The following is a 13,580-nucleotide window of genomic DNA, read 5'->3' as shown; positions in this document are numbered from 1 at the left end:
TGCAGTTGCAAGAATGTTTCCTCATACGCTGGTTGCTCCGTTGTTGCGGTCTTCTTTCAGTTCTCTGTTTATCATCTTTCTGTTTTTTTTTTATGTGTTCCTTACCGTTTTTTTTTTTCCCTGACTGTTTCTCACAAACTTCAGCACGGATGATCTGCTGCCCCACGTCGTCATGGCAACTGCGAGGATGTTCACACCAAATGAGTTTTCCTCCACAACATCATGCCATCGTTATTTTGTCGTCATGTTGTCTGCTGTGCCTTTTCGTCTCCGTCTGTGGTCTTACAGTAAGCAGTGAGAGAGGAAAAACAGCAAAAACAAACTTGATTTTGATAGCACAGTGCTGGGGACCTCACACTGGCAGATTCAAAAGTTTATCTGAAAATATTGCCATGGCTGGATCAATACTTGTCCATTTTACCATCTTGGCTGTAAATATGTCTCAGTACATGCTAAAGTACCAGTATAGACTAAAAAAGAATAATTTAAGTGAAAACGCAGACTTACTTTGCTCTGCTTTAACCTTTAGCTCAGTTATAGCCACATTTCTCACATCTCCGGCAGGAAACTTCTCAGCAAAAGTAGAGTCTTTTGAAGTCGCTTCTCATTCGCAGCTTCTTGTTCGAATTTTCCCATTCTATCTTAAATGCTGCCTGAGGCGCCTTAATGTAACTACTGCATCATTTAAGGTGGAACGGGAAAATTCAAACAAGAAGCTGGCAAATGAGAAAATGACTTCAGCTTTGCAACTTTTAAGTGTTTTAGTGTTTTACTGTAAAGGAGGATTATGTCATTTTTACCTAAAAATCTAATTCTGCTGTACAGTCGCAGCAGGACAGTAAAAGAGCTGCATGTTGCTGACCTCTGACTTAGACCAACATATAGCACTGTGCACAAGTCAATGACCACCCTTCATTTATTTCATTTCCAGTCAAAGTGACCCTTCAGTAGAAGTTATTTATTTTTTAGATATAAGGTAATCCTCTTGCACTTTTACAGAAAATGGGACTAACAGCCATGCAAGAACTGGTAGACCATCAAAACTGTCACCATCAGACCTCAGCATCATCGAATGTGTTGGGATTATGGGATTATTTTGTGTGAAGTAGAAAATGCAACCAACTTCTAAGACTGAGTGGGAAAATATCAATGCAGGTTAGGTAACATTTTACTTGAATCCTGCTATAACATTGACCATGGCATAAATACATCATGGCAGATATCACATGTTGTTACATCAGTGTCATATTACATTACTGGCAATGGTCAAGACAGATGGCACCATCACAGCATCTGTCATAACAATGACTGGCAATGATAACATGATACTGTTATACTACTGAACAAGGCCGTCGTGACAACACATCCCAGCATATGACATCTGCCATGACATGTTTATGCTGTGATTATGTCAATGTTATGTAGCAGAGTGTTAAACTGAAAGGAAGGATTGAAGCTGTAATAAAGGAATGTTTTGCTATTTCTTTGTTTGTTTGCTTTTGTTTTTCTTCAGTGCTTAATGGACATTTGACTGGTAATTAAATAAATTAAGAGTGTTTGGTACCTACCTTCCTACCTAAATCCCAGTCTCTCCCTGTGTTCTGTCTGTCTCTTTGCAATGACAAGGTTAGGTAGCTGATAGTAGGCCATGCTTCAGAAGCAATGAGGATCTCTTATCAGAGCATCTGAAGTGCACCTCTGAGCGTCCTCATGTGTTTGTAGGTGTCAAATTGGATTTCGCACCTTACACACTGCCTCCGTCTGCTATCATGTGTGAAGTGTTTGTATAAAAGTCTATGTGTGTGAGTATATATGTTTGTGTGTGTGTGTGTGTGTGTGTGTGTGTGTCTGTGTGTCTGTGTTTGTGTGTGCGCTGTCAGCAAAAAGTGAAACAACAGCAAACACACACACACACACACACACACACATACATTCATACACATGCTGCACTGTGCAGCTTGTCTCTGGTTTGTTGCTGCTAACCACATGTGTGGTCCATCAGATATGACAATGTCAGCGCTACACGCTTGGGTTTGAGCAGACACACGCACACACACACACAAACAAACTGTATCCCACGCTTTCACACACCTCACAGTCCGGGCGGGGGTGGGGGGGAGTGGAAGTCGCTCACTCTCATACAGACATTGTCTTAAAGGGTGGGGGTCAACACCGCAATCATTGACACGCAGCATCCCCCTGAGGAAGAGAGGCAGGGGAGAGACAGACAGAGAGAGAGAGATTGAAGGAGAAATGTAGTGAGGGGCTAAACGAAAGAAGTGAGTAAGAGCTAGACAGAGAGAGAGAGAGAAAGAGAGATTAATAGAGAGATATTGAGTCAGTGAGTGAGAGAGAGAGAAAGAACGATAGAGAGATAGAAGGTCACGGCCACACATTAGCACGTGTGCAGCTTGACTAGTGAGATGAGGGAAGGGAATGGAAAGTGTGTGTTGCGCTGGTCTGTTGAGGGATGGAAGTGTTGTTGTGTGAAGTTTGCTCAATGGTGTGAAAAAAAAAATGTGTGTGTGTGTTTGTGTGAGTACGTGTTTTTGTTTTTATATATTTTCAGGAAGAAATGGCCTGAATTTGTGGGTAAAGAACCAATACTATATAGAAGTTGGTTGCATTTTCTGCTTCTCATCATCCAAGTAACACCTAACAGTCAGTGAAGGTGAAGTTGAGGTCTGGACTCTGGGATGGTCAGTCCATTGTTCTGAGAATATCAGCTGCTTCTTTGTGCTTTATCCTTTTCTCAGTAATAGCTTTAGTCCCATTTTCTCTATTCTTTGTATATCGTTTAAAAAGTCTTTTAAAATCTTTTATTACAAAAACCAGGTTTTAATGCTTGTTTTTTTCATGTTCCCCTTCCTTGTGCAAGTGGAATAACTTATTATCTCCTCAGAAAAAGATGAATAACTTGTGCTTAATGTCTGTTTTGACTGGAAATTAAATGAATAAAGGGTATATATATCCTGACATGATGACATTATATAAAAACCAAACCTGTGGGTGTACATGTGTATGTGTCTGTGTCTTTATGTGTGTGTCTGTTGACCTATAAAAGTCATATTCACAGTCAGCTCAATGCAGCCTCTCCTCTTCATGTGGTAAACTAAAGCCTGTCAGTTATACAGATATTTCGAATCCTCCCTCACAGGGAAAGTCCCCTTATAATTGCCATTCACAAGCATCTAAAGCTTTTACACAGAATTTAACTTATTAGAATTCTGGAATATTCATGATCACACCCATGCATGGGTTGCCAGATTGCCATTCGTAGGCGTATGCTGTTTTCGTTCATTGTGACCCTCTTTCTAACTTTCTTTTTCCTCTGTGGTTAACTAGTGTCATACAGATTGCTCAAATGACACGTTCCATGCGCAAAAGAGTTGCACCCACGGTCGTATGCACAGAAGCAATGAGTTACAAAATTACAGTTCAGCACTAAACTGATCCTCCAACATGGCCACTGTTCCTCAAGAAGAAGAGCTTGCTGTAACAGTTACGTCAGTAGTGCAGTCCCTAAAGCATGACAATCTGAGTATGCACCCAATTTTTTTCATTGACGCTCAGTGTCCTCAGTGAGTTCAGTTACTGAATATGAATCATTAGTACATCCTGGTTGTATCTTCAGTAATTCCTGGATGTAATTTCAACTTTGCCACATACATCGAAACTGAAAAGCAGTCATCCTTAGAGTGCGCCACAGCAAACTAGAGAAAAGAGAAAAATAATCTTTTATCTTAAAGTGATACTATGTAGAACTGAAGTCACTCAAAGCTAACCAAAGTTTAGTGTCAGTCTCAGGTGCTCCCCCCACACAAGTACACGCACTGCCTGATATACAGTACATTGTCTGCTTAGGCCACAACTATTGAAATGTTTGTCAGTTACACTCTCATTGGCTGTCCGCATAGCCGTGGTTATGCAAATGCGGTTTTTGCATCGGTTTTAATCAGTTAGATGAGAAACAATCCTTTGCAAGCAGTTGCATGTCCTGTGCTGTGGCAACAATGAGCCCTTTGAGCAAGATATTGCCACTGAATTAAAACAAATTTGGTAGACAAAGTTGTTCTTTTTGCACGTTGATGAAATGTCCCCTTCTTTTCAAAGTAGGCTGTTCTTTGCTGCATTGAGCAATGAAACCCACCAGACACTCTGTTTAGAGAGGGAAGTTGAGCTTGTGAGTCAACCCAAAGTGGAATTTAAAGGAACAGGGCCCAGTTTGAATACTCAAGGTGAGGTTTTTTCAATCAGAATGCACTCACCTTCATCTAACCTTTAGCAAGCTAACTAGCTATACGTAAACTTTGTAATGCAAAATGTTGTTTGAAAACTCTGAACATGAATTGTGTGGATAACTGTTATGTGTCAGTAAGTTTAGCTATATAACCATAGTGTATTGCCTTTCTTTTTGTTCTTGCTAACTGTGTGGCCTTTACTTGCTAAATAGCAAGCTAATGCAATGATTTCTGGGCAAGATCTACTGCTGAAGCAGTGGTGTAGCCATGGATAGGTCTGGGAGTGCCTGAGCCTACCCAGATTGATCACAGGCATACCCAATCAAATAAAGAAAACATATTTATTACATCTAATTTTTAAGATAGTGAAATTTGATTTGTTTCCAATATATTATGACCAATCAAGTCATTATGCTCTCCACCAAGCTCCTTCTTTTCTCAGCCCTCCAATCAATGCTTAGCAACCGTTGCTAAAAGATAAAAATGGGGATGATTAAAAATGAGGTTCCGTCCTGCAGAGTATGTCTTTAATGTGTTGTTTTTCCTTGTCTTTACACATCTAAGCTCTCTTAGTTTATCTCAGTCACATCATCTTCACTGGGTTTGCCCCCTGTGCCAGTACGCTTTAGCCTAGGATGATTAAGTTTGGTATTTTTTGTAACTTTGTGTTTGTTTTTTTATGTCTTGTCTTTGTGCTGCAGTGTTAGTTGAATTTATGCAAATTCATCTTTCTGGTTGATTGGTATCATTTTGTATCAGATAGGGGGGGAAATCTTGGAATAGGTAGGGTGATGACAGTACCGCTGTCAGCAATGGGCTATAACCTGATGTTATGACATTGCAGGGCATTAGCGCATTTGGATGTTGTATCTACCAAGCTGGCCTATCCAATTTTTCACAGGCCTTCCCATTTCTGCCTAAGCCACTGCACTAAAGTCAATACTTGATCCCTCACCCCTCCAAAGGTCCATCTAAAAAACTTAATTTGTGCTAATATAGTAATGTAACTGTCTTTAAAAGACTCTCAGGGTTTCCCCTTAGGGGAAATGTTAAAGCCACGATGACGAGGGCACATTGAAACTGTTATCAAAAGGGGTGGCAGTAGTTATTCAAACTAGTGTGCCAGGCAGAGGAGTGGAGCATCAGGGAGTTCTGCCACTTGAGAGGAGAAAATCTATCATGAGAGAAGAAATAAAGCAGGAGCCTTTTGAAGGCACAAACACACATCGAAGTGATTGCATTGCTCTTTTCAACACTCTTTTTGATTATGTGTAAATAAGAGTCATTAGAATGTGGTTAGTGTCTATCCCTGATGTGCTATAGCCTCACGTCACGTATTTAGTAGACTATAGATGAAGTAAACAGGCAATGAATAGGTCATTACGTTTCTGTGTTTTATTTTTAATTTTTACATTTTTTTGGCTATAAAGTGAATATGTGGTAGTCAAAAAACATGTGACTACTGTTTTAACATTTGTTTGAAAGGGCCATAACCCTGCATTTTGCTTGTATTTTATTTTTTCCACTAAGGCCCACTTATACAACTTGTGTGGTTTTATGCATTAAAAGTAATCATATTTACTAAATACTATTTACTAAATCTACTAAATCATATTTACTAAAAGTGTTGGTTTTTGTGAAATCATAAAAACAGTGAAGTCAAAACATAGTTCTCAGATTATGGAAGGTTTTCTTATGTAATTTTGAGGACCTTTTGACATGATTATAGGGGAAAATGAGCTGATGATTTTTAATAATGGGAAATCAGAAACTTTATTTACCAAATACAGATGTACATGAAATGTTTCTTGGTATTTCCAAACATACAATATGTAATTTTACTGATGTGTGTGCATGTAGTATGAATAATATGCACAATAATATCCTGTTTTAAATACATTTACACTGAAAATGCATGTGTGAAAATGGAGTCTAGTGGAGTCTATTCATTAGAACATTCATGTATAATCTAAACATTCTTGTATAATCTATATACACTGTGTAGTTATAATTGTTGAACAAAACATGTCACTAAAATATGTCCATGTGTGCGCACACACACACACACACACACACACACACACACACACAAAAGCAAAGTCACTCATGCGTCCTGCTAACGATAATGAGTTTAACCCCAGTTTGGCCTTCCGTCTTGTCAAATGATTTCCTAATTACTTTACAGCATCCTGAGAGTGATGCAGAAACATCCTCCCTTCCTCTCTCTCTCTCTCTCTCTCTCACACACACACACACACACACACACACACACACACACACACACTTATTATTCCTCTTTTCTCTCTCTCTCTGTTGCTCTCTTTCTCTCTCTCTCTCTCTCTCTTTCTCCCTCTCTCTCTCTCTCTCTCTCTCTCTCTCTCACATATGCATGCTTATTCTCCCACTGTCTTTCTCTCTCTCTCTCTTTTGCGCTCACTCTCCTCTCTCTCTTTTTCTCTCTCTAAAGTGCAGTCACTGCTGCATCCTCAGTTTAGCCACTTTGACCTTCAGTTTATAACTGTGAGGCGTGTCCCTTTCTCTCTCTCTCTCTCTCTCTCTCTCTCTCTCTCTCTCTCTCTCTCTCTCTCTCTCTTCCTCTAAGCGCAGGCCTCAGCGGCTCCACTATTGATTTTAATAGTCGGGCGATCGCTGGTGCATCTCAAGCTTTTTTTTCCTTTATTTTATTACAGGCCATAAAATAACAGAGTAGACGAGCTGGAAGTTTTCCATGTATTGCAATCAGAATTTATAAATTGCTCTATTACCTCGATTTCCAGTGGTTACTCTTCGAACATTAGCAATTATTTTCACGCAGGACCGTGCTCGTAAAAGCAATAATCTGATGATTTACCCTCTCTCCCTCTCTCTCTCTCTCCCTCCCTCACTGCCTCTCTCTCTCCCCCTCTCTTTCTTCTTCCCTGTCTCTCTCTGCTCTCTCTCCCACTCTGCCATTTCTCCCATTTTCTACTTCCCTGCTTTTCTTTCTTTCTTTCTTTCTTTCTTTCTTTCCCTTACTGCCTTTCTCTTTCCCTCTCCCCTTGACTACTTCTGTCTCTCTCTTTCTTTCTCTTTCCTTATCTCTCATCTCTCTTTTTTTATCTCTCTCCTCTCTCTCGGCCTCTCCCCCTCTCCGTCTCTCTCTCTCCTATCCTTGCTGCCTCTCTTTCTCTCTCTCTCTCTCTCTCTCTCTCACTCTCTTTCTGACATCCATTCATCTCTCCCTCTATTAGCCATTGCTGGCTGCTGGGCTGAGTGCAGTGTGGGTCAGTGAATAATGGGATGGAGTGACGGGCTGCTCATATTTTCCTCCCCACTGTGAGGAGGAGAGTGGACAGGAGATGAGAACCCCTCACAGTATACACGTGCTGTGCAGCCATCGACACTGATGGGTATTTCTTTTTTATGTTTAACCTTTTGAACTCAAGGCTTATTATTCAGTAGCTGCTATTATTCAGCCGTGTGTAAGTTGCAGTAGTTTGTGGACACCTGCTCATCTGTTATTATGAAGAGCATCATTGAGGTCATGTACTGATGTTGGATGATCAGTTCTGGATCATTTCAGCTCATCCCAAAAGTACTGGATGGAGCTCCATCACTCCAGAACACACAGCTCCACTGATCTACAGCCCAATGCTGGGGGGCTTTATACCCCTCAAGCTGTTGCCTGGCACTGGGCATGGTGACCTTAGGCTCATTTGTGTCCCATTCTTTTAGCAGTGCATACTTTAAAGTAGATGAATTCACAAATTAGAGGACTTGTATGGACAGTGTATGTAGTTATGAGAATGAAGAATTGAAGTGTGGGCTCACATACAGGTCCCTATGGTTTAAGAGGTTAATTATATGTAGAAAATTATTTTTATGTGTTTTGTTATTATTTACTGTTTTCCTTTTTCATTTTATTGCAGTGGATGAGCCATTTTAGTGGGCGTATATTTGTAGAGGTTTATGTTTCAAAGAGTGAGAGAGAGGTTCCATTATTTCTCCCTACACACTTATAACGTGCTGTGCAGGTTATTATTGCTCTCTACTCAATCTCTGCTCATAGAGATGGATGGATCGGGCTGCTGGAGGTGAGAGGGCCTGTATTTGTGTGTGTGTGTGTGTGTGTGTAGGTCAGAGGGGCCTATTGCATTGCTGCCCACACACACTTTCCTCATCAGTCCATTAAGGGCTCTAGGGGGAGAGAGAGAGGGAGAGGCAGAGAGAGAGAGAGAGAGAGAGAGAGAGAGAGAGAGAGAGAGAGAGAGAGAAAGGCAGGCAGCGAGGGAGAGACGGAGAAGCAAGCAGAAAAATGTGAGATAGAGTGAGAGAGAAAATGGCATAGGGGAGAGAGAGGCAAGAAGTAAAAGAAAGAAAGTGGGAGAGACAGGCAAGCAGAAAAGGAGAGAAAGAGAGAGAGAGAGAGTAAAAGAGAAAGGTTAAGACAGAGAACAACACAAGAAAGAGAGATAGGGGGAAAGAGAGAGAGTGAGGGAGAGAGATGAGAAGAGAGAGAGAGAGAGAGAAGCAGACATAAACGAGAGGGGGGGTACGGAAGGAGAATGGAATCACATGAGGTCGTAAATCTTGTGCCGTGCTCTGAGAATAGCCGCTGTGACATCATCACTCTGCCACAGGCTTCCTCATCACAGGCAGAGTGGAGGAGGAAGAGGGGGACTCGCACCACAACACACACATTCATCCTACACACTCTCAGCGCTCTTCAGTATAGGAGTTTTATGTGTTTTTCCCCTCACTGTTTTGTAGGGTTTCCTGCTATGTAAACAAAACCTCATGCCTCAGCTGCAGTATTACTATGGCAATAGATTACTTTTAATCACAACCATAAGGTTAGAGGGTTTAGTCCCAGCGTACAGCAGAGCTGGATTAAACACATGTTGTAAAATCTGTGGCCTTCCACTGTAGTCTAGTGTGTCTAAAGACATGCATAAACAATTTTTCAGGCAAAAGATTTCTCAGACTCAGGTTGGGTTCAAATATCATACTTTCTTACATTTGAGATATGTCTGTAGGCATGATGGATGAATACATTTGTTAGAATGAAAATGATACCTAATTTGGGCTAGCTAGTAATTGAGCTTTTTTATTTCAGTTCAATTTATGTCGCTACAGCATAACTTAACAGCCACTGTCATAAAGAATATTGAAATTGTTTTGTCTCTAGTTGGTGGAGGTTGATTTCAGGTCAGGTTTGGACACAGTTTTGTAAGGATTAAAGTTTGCTTTGTCTTCAGAATTTGTCTTGGATCAGAATTTCAAGCCTGTTTAAAGCTTTAATGTATCATTCAGAAATGAAAGAAAAAATTCGTTTTCGCTTCGAGCAGAACCAACACTTTAACGTTCCCGTTCTTGCATTCCAACCCCAACAAACAATCCTAAACCAGTCAGAACAAAATGAAAACCACAACAGTTGATCCTGTTCCTTTTACACAGGCTTTTCTGTGGGCCTAATATGATAAATAAACAGGCTGGAGAGCTATTAGATCTGGCAGTTGTGTCGGTTCGATAAGGACATTACCATACACAAAGGTGGAATTTTAATATTAGTCAATCAGTCATAAGCTCCAGCATATAGATATGAAACAGCCCATCATAATTTACCCAAAGTTGTTATGATCAAAATAAGACCAAATGCACTGTTACATGTTATCAATAGCATTAGCAAGTTCCCAGTTTACAATGCACACACATGGCTGAATGTCTTCTCACTTCATGGCATTTGACACAAACGGTTATATAGAGTTATTATTGTTTTCTTATACAGAAAACACCCTTCTTTTATTTAATTTCCTGTCAAAAAGATCATTAATACAAATCTATTTCCTGCTAAATATATGTTTTTTTATTTTTTTCAGATGTTACAAAAGAATAACTTTTTAGACTGTAAATTAAATAAATGAATAGTGGTGTTTGACTATTGCACAGTACTGTATATGTTGTGATTATTAAATTCATCTATAGCCCAGGTATTAACTGGTAACAGAGATTTCAACAGCAAAATACTAACATTTCTGGTATTTTTCTCAGAGCTGTGACATCATGATATAAAACCCTTTAATGCAAAGTAGACACATTCCTTGAAGGTTCTGCATAGAAAGTATTTGACAGAGTCTGACCTGATGGCAGTGACTGCATCCCAAAGTGCACTACTGTGGATACAAAGCCTTACTGAAGCATCTTGAGCTGTGTAAAGTGCTGACATCACTGTGTATGTGTGGGAGCAGTAATTAGCACAGTGATGTTTAGTCACTGAGAGTCTCTCATCTTCTAGCCTTTAATGAGAAGAGCGCAGTGCTTACACACTGCCTTTGAGCTCATCCACGTTCATACACACAGACGCGCACGTGATGTGCATGCGTGCAAACTTGCATACACACCCTGTCTGCAGTGCAAGTCTGCAGTGCAAAATGGCACTCATACTTCAGTGAGCTCTCTCTGGCTGAATCTCAAATGGCTCCCTGCTCCCTATGTAGTGCACTATGTAGGTCATGAAATAATGCACCATATATATCTAACAGAAAGCTATTTGTAATAAGCCAGAAGCTCCGCAACTCACAATCTAACATTTAGTGCGCCTTTTGGGTGCAGAAGTTATAGCTTCATGATCAGGGTTTGGGTAACGTGGTACAGTGGCGCATTACAGTAGTGTTAATTTTGTCCATAAGAAAATAATATAATGCATTACAGTTTAAATTCTTGTAATCACATAATGATTTTTAACTGGCTTAATAAGCATTACTTGCATACGCCTTTAAGAGAACAAAATAAACGCATTAAATCATAAATGATCCCTATATACAGTCACATGCAAAAGTGTGGGCACCCCTGGTCAAATGACCAGGTAAGTTAACACATCCTCTACAGTGAACACACGTCTGTGCATTTTAATGCACAAGTACTGTTCGTTTACTAAATTTAACATATTGGGTAAAAATCAAACATAAAATGTGACTTGTGCAAAAGTTATGACACATTTTATGTTTTATGTTTTTTGCTTAAACCCACAAATAAATTGGAATTATAAATAGCAAGTAAACAGAAATTGTGCACTAAAATTAAACTATGTGCCATATTTATGCATGTTCCTTGTAGAGGATTTTCATTTAGAAAATCAACAAAGCATGTCTTTGGACCTGGGATGTTCAAATTTCTGCATGAGATTGTACATTATTTGTGCCTGAAACTGTACATAATTTATGTGTGTGTACTACCTGCGGCAGCTGACCATGTGAATTTAAGCTTACCTTGCTGTGTCTTATTTTAAAACAGAGACAGTAACAGGAATTTTAAGTGATGTTTACTGTAATTGACTATTTTTTTTCTGAATAAATGACTTTACAGTAGCATAGAAGTCAAGTAATGAGTAATAACTAATGTAATCCCATTATATTTTGAGAAAAATAACTAGTGACTTGCAATGGAGTTTTTTTTTTTTTAAGGAAACAATTCTCGTGACCTATGCAGTGCACTAGGGAGCCATTTGAGATTCTGCATCTTCTTCCACACACTCACTCACACATACACACACAGTGATATACCGCCACCCCGGTGGCCACAGTCTCATTTGGCTCTGAATGGAATGGGTTTGGCTTCTCTGTTGTGTCTTTTCTGGTTTAAACTCTGTTTATGTCCGTGTTTCTCACCACCAGACACAAGACCACAATAACACACGCTCACACACACACCGCATGGACTTGGCCCGCGCTCCCACCACTCCCACCAAGTGTGTAATTATCTGACAACTGGGACGATTTCAAGAGTCGTAATTTCTCCCAAAGTAGCGCAGCGTGCCTCTATAGGGGCAATCTCCATCTTCCTGTCTTTCTGTTGACCCTATATTGGAGCAGAGACTCTTGGGATGGGACGAGATGGGACGGGACAGGCCAGAAGGAACTTAGAGGTATTTTAAGGTCAGGCCTGAGGCTGGATGTGCATTTTCAGGGGGTTGTATTGGGTTTTAAGCTGGTGAGTGCTTGTGTTTTGGTCAGTCTCCCACAGCTTGGAGCCTAAACCAGTGAAGCCTGCAAAAAGTGATGCACTGAATTTACTTGATTCAGATGTCTGTTTCTACATAATGAATAAAATACATTAAATCAACATAACTAGTACCAAACAGAGACATTTTTTAAAAGACAAAAATTGGTGTAATATAATTATGTGTGTGTTGGGCTTAGACAACACAATTGTTTTTGACTGAATTCAACCCCAATTTGCCCCTTCCAATAATTTTTTTTTTGGAAAGTGATTTTTCAAGTCGGGAGTTCAATTGACGAAACTGATGATCTGGAGAGGAAAAATGAGCCAGTCAGCAGCCAGTTTGTAGTAAAATATTTCTTCAGCTCTTACTACGATATCTGCGTTTTAACCACATATTCCAGAGTCAGTGCTGATACCTAGAAAGGAAGATACAAAATACAGAAATAAGACACAGCATAAGTGCAATTTAAGACATTTCTACAAATGATGGTGTTCATTTAAAGCAACATTATGTAACAAGTTTAAGTTAAAATAACAGCATCAAAATCATTTTGATGGTACAATGACTCATAATAGGGAAAATGGCATTTCTGTCATTGGTGGCCCAGAATGCCTGCTATAGCACCATGGAACTTTGGAGGAGTGTGTACAAGACCTCTCGCAAGAACTGCATAACACTTTATATCACACACCAACCACTCTTGGTCTTCAGTTAGCTATGAGAAGTAGCTCAGTATTCCCAGCATGGACTTCATGGCAGAGGCATGAAGAAACCGAAGAAGATGTTACTTGGGAAAGTAAGAAAGAGAAAAAGAGAAAGAGACCGAGCAAGTGATCGAACAAGAGTAAATCTCAGACTGGCTTTTACTGTTGGAAAGAGCTAAAAGAGATAAAAGGATGCAAGGCGACCGTGGCTCTGTACTGAAGACGTTGTCTGACCTTCTGCGTTTGTACTTCAGCTGCAGCTGTATTTAAAAAAAAAAGACAACTTTACTTTTACTTGAATCATTATTTTAGTGAAGCAGTAATAATAATTTAACTTGAGTATGGCTTCAGGCTCTGCTACTTACTTCTGAGTATATTTTATTTATGTGTAACATCTGGATAGTAATACCCAGATGTCACACATTTGAATCAATTCAATTCAATGTATTACTTTTTTCAGTATTCAGCTCCTGCTAGGCCTAAACAAAGCACTGATATCATGATATTATCATCCAGACATTTCCTTTTACATTCATGCACGGCTAGGAAGTGTTAAAGGTGAATGGGAAGCCCCTGCTCTCGCTTTTTTGGGTGAGGAAAAGCTGGAACTGTGCCAGCTTTTTTTTTTTTACTTTGTGTCAAAACAGAAATGCA

The sequence above is a fragment of the Colossoma macropomum genome, unplaced genomic scaffold (assembly GCF_904425465.1).
Source record: "Colossoma macropomum unplaced genomic scaffold, Colossoma_macropomum, whole genome shotgun sequence".
NCBI lineage: Eukaryota > Metazoa > Chordata > Actinopteri > Characiformes > Serrasalmidae > Colossoma > Colossoma macropomum.
The sequence above is the reverse complement of the archived record's forward strand: the minus strand, read 5'-3'. Positions refer to the sequence as shown.